Consider the following 10,671-nt stretch of genomic DNA (forward strand, 5'->3'; position numbering starts at 1 on the left):
AAGTCCAGAGAAGGAAATTGCTTAGATGATATCCATAAGCAAACAAAAAGAAATTAGTTGTAATACACAAATAGGTCAGGACATTTCGGATAGGCACAGGGAAAGCTCAACTATGATAGCTGAGTGGGAAGGCAGGTCTGCGGGTTACTTCAAGAAACCAGAAAAAGAAGGATGGAAGACTTACCAGGTGCTAGAAAAACTGATGGATCCATGAAAGTCATAACACAAAAATAAAAGTTACAAGCAGTGAACATTCGTATTTAGAAGAAAAGATTTAACGATTTTACACATTTACTTCATTTAACCCTCCGAATAATCCTAGGAGGTGGATATTTATCCCACCATAAATTTGCCCAAGTTTATCAGTTCTACCACAAAGAAAAATGTCTTGTGCTTTTCCTTCAAGGATTCTGTTGCTATTTATTCCTAACCTTTTAATGATCTGGTACACAAAATTGAGGGGGGGGGGCACAAACGGTGTGTTTGCCTTAGATCTTGCATCAAAACCACAACTGCCAGAGAAGCAGTCACCTGGAAGCAAACTTGGGAAACCTAAATAAGGGAACTAGGAAAAAGACTAATTGGAAGCAAACTTGGGAAACCTAAATAAGGGACTAGGAAAAAGACTAATTATAATAAAACAAAAATCAACAAGCAACAAGAACTATAAACCAGATAGACACTATAGGGGGAGGGGGAGGAGAGGAGGGATTAGGATCAAAATAAGGGACTGGGAATTGCATGGGGACAAGCAAGGATGCTTTTGCAAGGGAACCTAATGAAAACTCCCACAATTTAATGAAGTTCACCCCTTCCCTCCTCGTAGTGTACCTGCTGCGGCTGCTGGACGTCAGCTACTGGCTGCTTTGGCCTCGGCGAGGCTGGCCCTAATGTAAGGAAGCTGGAAATTTTGACCCCCCGGACTTCCTTCAAGACAGAAGCCTGCAAACCCTCTAGACAGCAGCTCGGCTGTTTCAAATATTAACATTGGAGCGGAATGAAAGCCGGTGGGGGGGGCCTTGGCGCCCCACGGTGGGCAGCGATGACCTTTGGGCCTCCCGGCGGGCCCTGCTGTTGACGCTAAGACGTTGCCGCCAACGTCGATGGGAACGACGGGAAGCGCTGCTTCCCGGAAGCGGAAGTGAGGAATTTGGAGACCTGTGCTCCCACAAATGCCTAGCCCGAGCTGCTTTCTGACCTGTGTGACTTCTTCCCTGACGCTTCACAAGCCCAGTTTCTTTCAGATATTTGCCCTAAAGAAATGAAACAGGGCCTCCCTGGTGGCGCAAGGGGTTAAGACGCAACCTGTGAAGCTGTCTGCAGCCACTGCAGCACGAGTTCCATCCCTGGCCAGGGAGCTACCCACATGGCGCTGCAGACCTCTCCTGTCTTGCCCACTGCTCCCCTCAGCAGTGTATTTCAGTCAGTCTGCCTGTTCTGCTCCCCACTCTGTCTCTGGTGTATCCTCTTACCCCCCCACACACACATCTGGACTGTACCCCAATTCTTGTATGCATAAATAAATCAATCTTAAAAAAAAAAGAAAAGAAAAGAAAACACAAGCCTGGTCGGTTCTTCGAGACTTGGGCTTCCCCAGCAAAACCTGAGATGAGGTGCTCACCTGCCATTGTCTAATATTCCTTTCATTGCTAAGTTTTGTGCAGGGCGATGCTAGACTCTTAGGAAATTGTGCAGCAGCTCTGCATTTTAAAAACTAAGGTGGACTAGGAATGATCTCTAAGATGAATTGTGCCACACAAACAGGCTTTTGCATTGGTTTCCATGCACTTTTCATTAGCAGTTTTCTCAGGTACAGTTTTCAAATTTGACCTAATTTTGTTTTTAAAAAAATTGAAGATTAATTAAAAACCACTTCAAATACAGTCTTAGGATGAAAGATTTTTTAATATTAAAACTCTAACTTGATAATGACTTAATTGTTGATGATGACTGCTTGAAGAACCACTTCACCAAATTCCTGAAAAGTTAATAATCAGCTCTGGTGCAAACCATATCCAGCACACCATTGGTAGTTACAGTTAGGATTAAAGAGAAGAAGGGAGAAAAGCTTTCTGGAGCACTACAAATATTTTATTTTCTCTTTCTGGGTGTGTTAAAAAATCACAAATGTTTGCAGTAACATTTGTGCAATTTTCAGTATGTATTACCTCAATAAGGGAAAATACATGCTTAGTAATCAAACTTATTCAGCATTACAATATATAAGTTCAGTAAATAGAAGGGGTAGGAAATATGGAACTAAAAATCAGAGAGACACCTTTGTTAAAATGAATTAATGAGATCAAATGAATGTGAGAAGAAGTAATAAATAGTAAAAGCAGACAAATGAAATTCCACATATGGAGAAGAGTTTTTGAAGAAAAACCCTGAAGTAAAGGTATAAAGTAAAACTCAACATTCAAGAATAAAAAGTACCAGAAATTCAACATGTTGAACTTTACCAATTTTATTGGTCCATATTACCAATAAAAACATCAACCCCCCCACCCTCAATCAGTAACAACTACAAGTAGGACATCCTGGGGAGAGGGATGCTCCAGATCACCTTCAGTAAAGGGCTTGTAGTCTTGTACCATTTCTTTGTTGCTCTGATAGGACCAGGCAGCTTTCTCTAAGACAAAAGAAAATAAAAGCAAAAATACCCCCATATTTTCCATGACCCTATGGCCTGGAGCCCCTCAGAGTGTTACCATTCACTCCTTAGGTTTTTAAAAGAAAACACCCAAGTTACATATATACTAGGTGATGCTCTTACAATTAAATTTGCCTCATGAAGTTGAGGTCACCAGGCAGGATAAGTGGGGATGAAAATAATTAGATAGTTGGAAATAGGACTTACTAAATGGCAAAGACACCTTGAGGAGATCCTGGGCTGACCGAAATTTTGAGTGATCTGAAAAATTTACATATGATCCTTCCACACTTCTGACTCATCCATCAGGATTCCACTCCAAAAGTCACCCAGACACCCCAGTCACACAAACTCCCTTTCATACATCCTTACACAGGAGACTTCACTCACACAAACCCACATTCACCCTCTCACTAACACTTGTGCTGTTCACACAGACACCCTTTCATACATTCCCTCAACTGAGAAATCCCAGGCACCAGCCAACACGCGTGCATGTACACACACTCCTACCACACACCAGCATTCCCGTCCTCATTCCCTCAGATTTGCCTGGCCATGTGCCTCTTTCTCTCACTTTCATCCATATTCCCCACATAAATCCCCTTCAACAAGTATTTACTGAGTGGCCAATAAGACTGTTTATCTATTTGGTCTCTGCTCTCAAGGAGCTCAAAGTTTTCTGGCATAGGGGGTTAGGGAGGATGGAAATCACGTGAAAAAGCATGGAGTGAGACTGGGCCTAAAACTGAAGTAAGGCACAAAGAAAAGCAAGGGCAAAGGAGAGAGGAGAAGTAGGGGCAGAAGGAAAAGCAGTCATGGCTTTCTGAAGAGGTCAGGAGAAGGAGAAGCTGAAGAGAAGGTGTAGAGAAGAACAATCTTCAAGATTGTCCACCTTGTGAGATGGACAAGGGAGAAGGTTGGTCAGCAGAGAGAGAAGGTGAAGAAAGGGAGCATCAGCATCACATGACAAGGGTGTGATCTGCCTGAGCCCAGAGGGAGACAGCTGGGAGATGAGCATGGAAAAGTAAACAGGGACCGATGATGAAAACTCTTTGACACCATGAAAAGTAATTTGGAATTTATTTAATATTCAATGATGAGTCACTCCGGATGCTTTTGCTGGGAAGTAACAGAAAAAGTTGAAACTTCAGACTTAACCAGTAAACAAAATAGAATCACTCATATAAATGGAGGCTCAGACTAAGGGCACAATATGCTCAGTGTCAACAAAGATTCAATTTTCGCCTGTTCCCTGTACCATCCTCATCACATTGCTGGCCTTTCTCAAGATCACAAAATGGCTGCAGTGGCATTAGGCTTTGCTTCCTCACACAACAACATCCAGAGGCAGAAAAGGAATCTCTTTATTAAACACAGGACTAGGAATCCTTTTCTTGTGTCTCTTTTTTAAAACTAGGACTCCTTTCCCCAGAACTTCCCCAACTCCAGCAGATTTTTTATGCTCCTCAAATTCATATGCCCTTTCGTAAGTTAATGTGCCCTTGTCTTGATTAATTAAGACCTGTTCCTGATGATCTTGGAAACCTATGGCTGACAGAGGAAGAGACTTAAATCTTAACTTTTTTTTTTTTTTTTTTTGGCAAAGTAGGGGGTGTCGTTCACCATCATTGTTCTGTGCACCCTGGAGGGTTTTACTTGGTGTTGGTGGCCAAATTTACACTGTAGGAAGATGAAGCTGACGAGAGCTTTCAGGAGAGAGGAGAGAAACCAGAGGCAATAAAAATAGTGCGGAATTTGAAATAATAGCCTCTATTAGAGCTAATGCAGCCAAGGAAAAAGGGACAAAAGTGGACGTTATTTAAGACACAATAAAATTTGGATAAGAAGATGAGGGAGGGGAGGAGCCCAGGCAAACCTGGGGCCCTCAGGGGCATGTTCATGTCCCTCTGGGAAAATCACCTAAGAGCCCATCAAAGCCACTCAGGATTCTGCAAAGGAAGAGCTTTCCAAATTTAGACACCCCACTAGGAACACAAGCCCATGTGAATGGCCTATAAGAACATGAAGAAGTTCTCGCTGTCGTTAGTCACCAGGAAAATGCAAACTACAACTATAATGCATTACTAATAAAACCCATTCAACAAGGTAAATTAAGAACACTAACACCATCACATGGTGGTGAAGATATAGAGTAACCGGAACTCTTATACATGGCTGGCTCCTCACACTCTGGATTTTGAGTCTCTATGACCTTTTTTTTTTAAAAGATCTATTTATTCATGCATACAAGAACTGGGGTGTAAGCCAGAGGTGCGGGGGATGAAAGGATTCACCCGAGACAGAATGGGGAGCAGAACAGATGGATCTACTGAAATACACTGCTGAGGGGAGAGTGGATGAGACAGGAGAGGTCTGCTGTGCCATGTGGGTTGCTCCCTGGCCAGCCTGGGATCAACTCAGACTGCAGTGGCTGGCGATAGCTTGATAGCACTGTCTTTAACCTCTGCACCACCAGGGAGGCCCGAGTCTCTATGACCTTTATGATGACAGTTTAACCTTTGCCCTCTACTCTGTTTTATTCTTTAATTTGTCCAGGACCCCAGGGAGAAAAAGCCCCCTCCCCAACAATTCCCTCATCTCTGAAATGGTGATAATCCCCCCATGGGGTTATACTGAGAGCGGACTGGGGTGATTCGGGTCCTGGGACAGCACAGACGTACGCATACTAGTCTTCCTCCTTACCTTTTCCCTCAAAGAGCTGGTCGCCTTCTGGGAAATACTTTTCTTACTCCTTTCATGCCCCATGATGTCCATTCTCTGTTTTTCCCACTTCCTTGCTATTTCCAGGACAAGAGCCTGTAAGCTTAGTGTCACAGTTGCCCAGCCTTTCAGTGGCTGCTTCTCTGCCTGTCCTTCCCTAGCTGTCTCTCCCAAGTTAGCAGTGCCAAAAAAGTGCAAGTGGCAAGGATTGGGAGGAAGGACTTTTTTCTTTTAAAATTATAATAATTTCACCAGAATTGATACGTAGTGCTGTTAGGACACTGTAAATCTCACAGTAAAGCAAATTAATCCTTGTTTTACTTCTGAGACAATAAAAAAGCAAGTCAAAACAAATAAGAGCTGAGTTCCTGAGCTAGAAGGCAGCCAGTCTTTCTTGGGGAATGCCTGGCAGGCGAGAGCTGGTCCAGGAACCTGCCCTGGTCACTTGCCCTGAGTCCTACCAGGGATGTCAGGAAAAGGGAAGATGCGAGGGAGATGCTTTTGCAATGAGGTACCATGAGTTGCTGTTTTCTAGGACAGATCTGCTATGTACATAAGTCTTTGGTTATATGCAAATGGAGAATGATTTTTGAGCTTCCATGCCTAAAGCTAGGGTGTTTGTTTTTTTTTTTTAATAGTGCTGACCAGATTGTTACTAGGTCATAGGACAGGAAGCCCCCTTTGTCCAACGTCTGAACAGATGACCTTGAATTGAGGGTCCAAAGTTGGCCACATGATGGAGATAATTTTCCTTCTGTTGTAGATCCATCTCTATATTTATACTTTCTCTATTGGACTTTTTTTGCCTTTCCAAAAGTTAAGACCGATAAGCCCAGTTTAGAATATCTCCCTTGCTCTCCCTCACAGGGAACACTGTGCTCCTCCTTCAGGAATTCCATCCCTCTACACCGGGGCTTCCGGAGAAGCTTCCTTGCCTAAGCAGACAGATTGCTCCCCTAGACAATTCTTTATTGCTACCTATGCCTTTTGGTGCTCCTAGCCATGTTGTCCTTTCAAAAATCATTTTTTCCATTGTGATGTCATTAAAAAAACTGTTTCCAGTATTATCTCAATTGGACTGTGTACTGTTTGAGGGCAGTGGCCCGATTATATAATAACAAATTTTACTTTTTGCTGAAAATGAAATTGAAATATTGATAAACCATCTAAGTAAGATGGTCATGCTATAAAAAGACCAATTCATATCTTCCCAAAACAGGCTATGAGATGTTAGTAGATGCTCCATGAATAAAGATGGTTTATCAGTTAAGTTTGGGGCATGTACAACAAAAACAAGTTTCCAGGGTCTCCCCTGGTGGTGCAGGCAGTTGAGCGCTGCACTGTGAAGCTGTCCGCAGCCTCTGCAGTGCTGGTTAGACCCCGGCCGGCCGGCAAGGGTCCCACATGGTGCGACAGACCTCTCCTGTCTTGCCCGCTGCTCCCCTTAGCAGTGTATTTCGTCAGTCTGCCTGTTCTGTTCCCCACTTTGTCTCTGGTGAATCTTCTCACCCTCCCACGCATCTGGCCTGTACCCTGGTTCTTGTATAAATAAATAAATCTTTAAAAAAAAAAACAAGTTTCCAGTTGCTGGACTTGTAAGAACTTTCAATATGCTCCTGTGCACTATGAATCTGATGGGGAAGAGCTGACATGACAAGATGGCCCTGTCCTTTATGCCTTTTTTCCTTTAGCATGGCTCAGTCCTGCCCAGGCTCCTTGCAGACTTAGTGCCTCTCCTCCCCAGCCTGCCTCAAATCATGCCTAGACACAGTCCTGGCCAAGTGCTTCCAGAACCGTGCAGAACTCAGAACATAAGCCATACATTCAACAGATTCCTGGACAGCCAGCAGCCACAGCCAACTTGCCCCACACATCTTATCCCAAAAACCTCATTTATATGCTCCTCTGTGGGCTGTGCCAATGCATCCGTTCCTTTCTGTTCCCCTAGCTAGCTCATTCTGAAACCAGAAAGCAGCTCTGTGTTCCATCCAGAGTGAGAGTGCCTTTTTTTCTGAGAAATAACCGACTTTCCAGGCACCAGCCCAGACCAGGTTATCAATGATACCTCTGTCCTGCAGCCCTGCTCACTGTGAGATGTGCCAGACTCTGCCATCCAGGCACTCCTCCACTCGCAAAGAGCCCGAACGAACGTGGAGCAAAGTGCTGGTGTCTGCTAGATACACTGGGATAATCTCAGCCTAAGGAATTCAAAGAAGAGACAGTCAGGTGTTGGAGTGGCTAGGGAATGCAGAGAGAGTGCTCAGCTGAATCAAAAAGGACTGATAAAAAATTTTAAATAGCATTTTTATTTTCTCCTGATTATTAAAAAATTGCATGATCATTTTACAAAACATGAAAAATACAAAGCACCAAAAAGCTAAAGAAAGAAAATAAGATCACCTCTACTGAGGTTGTAATGCATTATATGCATATTTTAATTAAAATTTAATGTCTGTGAATATGTACATATACATATATGTGCACATGTATATGTATAATCAGTATGTTATTCATGTTAGTAGTTCTTAAGCTCAATTATTCATTACATTAATATTAAATGTTGTAAAAAAAATACTAGTGCCAGACTCCAGACTAACTGAGTAAGAACCCTAGAGGTTAGCTTGAGCATGGTGATTATTTCAGAATGTAGGTTTACATCAAAACATCAGGTTGTACACCTTAAATATGTATAATTTCTATATGTCAATTATTCCTCAATAGAGGTAGGAAAAGATAAAATAATTGTGGGATTTTTTAATCAGTACTTGCTGATAAAAAGATATGCACTTTTCAAATTGCAAACACATACACACACCAATCTTAGAGGTTGAGTGCCAGGCATTGGTATTTTGTGTGTGTGTGTGTAAATGTACTGGAGTGTAGGCCAGAGATGCGGGGTGTAAGTGGATTCACCAGAGACAGAGTGGGGAGCAGAACGGGCAGACTGACTGAAATACACTGCTGAGGGGAGCAGGGGCGAGACAGGAGATGTCGGCTGTGCCATATGTGTGTCACTTCCCTGGCTGAGGTTCAAACTCAGGATGCTCTGAAACTTAACTCCTAGACCACCAAGGAGTACCCCAGGTATTTGTATTTTTAATGCACCAGGGAGATTCAAAAGTACAGTAAAGTCAAAGACCCTCATCTCTAGATCCTCTAGAATAGAACAATGCATCTCTGGCCATCCTAAGAATGAGAATATTTGAGTATTCATCTGATAGACAAAATTCCAGAAGTCCAGTCTTTCTTCCCCTGTACCTTGGGGATCTTTCAGGAAGCAGTACAACCTGCTCTGGATGCATCTTAAGACTTATCTGGGATCCATGGCCTGATGAGATGGAGGTTTGCACTGAAACTTGGCCTCCATGAGTTGTTTCCAAGTCAGCAAGCGGGGTCGAGTCTCCTTCCATTCTTAAAGTGGTTGCAAGTGCCAAGCTGTTGTCATCATCTAAAGCAGTGAACCCTTGAGGGTGGGCTTCTCCCCCTCAAGTGTCATCTTCAGGAGAGGCTTCAGCTACCTTGACTGGCATGTTCATTAGATCTTGGACAGTTCAATTACTGAGCAATAGAGATTAGGATTGTGATTGACCAATAGCCCTGTACACCAAAGTACTACTGAAGCTTCAGGCAATTCAGCAGTGATTCAGTCCGTGGGTCAAAAGGCAAGACGCTGCCAAGGAAGGTGAGAGCAAGTGAGTCCATTCAGAAGGCTCAGGTTACTGGAGGTGGTGTGTGGGTTGGCATGTTGGCAGAATGGACATCACTGGTGAAGGTTGCATGTTGGGGGCCAGGTGCTCTGCTATAGATGCTGCCAGGAGTAGAAGAGCAAAGGTGTTCCACTCATCTGCTTGGAAGAGATGAGCCTCAGGTGACTCTCAGTCCGGGGCCTTAAGCCCAACATATAATGAATCTCAGCAATCACTTAGTGATCACTTTTTTCTCATTCCCACATAGGATCTTCCCAAGACCCCCCTCACTGACCTGAAACACCTCTCTACTCCCTCTTCTACCTCTCTTCACCCTATCCCTCCCACAATGGGTGAGGCTGATTTTTGTCATTCAGATCACTGAAAAATCTCTTTACACTATTTTCCCAAGACTGGCTGAAGTGATTCATTTTAAGAACAATGATCTACCCATTCAAGGTGATCTTCTTCCAGAGTAATGGAGCCAACATTACTTCCAGAGTAATGGAGGCTTACATCAGACTTGACTCTAAGTGATTATTTAGCAACAAGGAAAACCCGCTATAGTGGGGCACCTTTCCAGTGGCCCATTTGGCCACTGTTACGGCTTCTTCTTGTCAAGAAGTAGGATATCATCATGTTCTCATGTCTTTCAGAAACATTTCCAATGGAAAAATAGTCTCCTCTTAGATATGTACCATAATGTGTGCCCTGTTCTTTTGTTTAGATTACTTCCAATTTTGCTGCCTTGTAAATAAATATATTTAAAATCTCCTGACTTATGAATCTTTGTAATAGGTATGGGGATATTTGATGGGCATTGAGGGTAGAACTTCAGTATGGGGAATAGAAAACAGGCATCAAAGAGAAGAGGTAGAAAAAAATATAAGGCAAGTTCAGTAGACCAGTGTGTAATTAAAAATAAAGTCAGAGTGATATTAAATATGTTTAGTTGACATAGGGCACACATTGACCATTCATAATTGAGGCTAACTGTGGGAGTGACTGCTGGAGCCATCTCTTGTCAGATTTATTCACAGGGAGACTTGTAGACACCATTTTCATAGGAACTGGTATTATTTCTATGGCTCAGGAGGGGAAAAGCTATAAAGAAGTTCCCTGACACTCTGGCTAGGCACTTAGAGAAATAAATGTTTTTCACAGGCAAATGGGAAACCAGAAAGATTTTAGAAATGTTGTCCTGACTCACGAAGCCCTAATTTTCCATTTTCCACACCCACCTGTGTCAACAAAGTCAGCTCCGGGGGACTTCACATGAATTGAAATAGTTTTTTTTTTGCAAACTGTCACTCTCTTGCCCCACAAACAAGCCTTCACATTCACATCTAAGGTGTTTCCCCTTCACTGCTCCTGAAGCCTGAAGAGGTGGCAAGAAATGTGTTTATTGTGGGGGCTCCCAAGGAGGCTGAATTTGGGAGATTCCTTGATTCCCAGGGTCATGATTGCCCTTGTGAAATAAACTTTAACTCATCCCTAAAATATGGGCAGCTTGGGGGTCAGTGCTCTGAGGATCACAAATGGGCCATTGAAAATGAAAAAGTAGAAGGACATAATATATTCTTAATATTGGGTACAGTCAATAGGCTT

Source organism: Talpa europaea (assembly GCF_964194135.1).
Source record: "Talpa europaea genome assembly, chromosome: 14".
In the NCBI taxonomy this organism is placed as follows: Eukaryota; Metazoa; Chordata; class Mammalia; order Eulipotyphla; family Talpidae; genus Talpa; species Talpa europaea.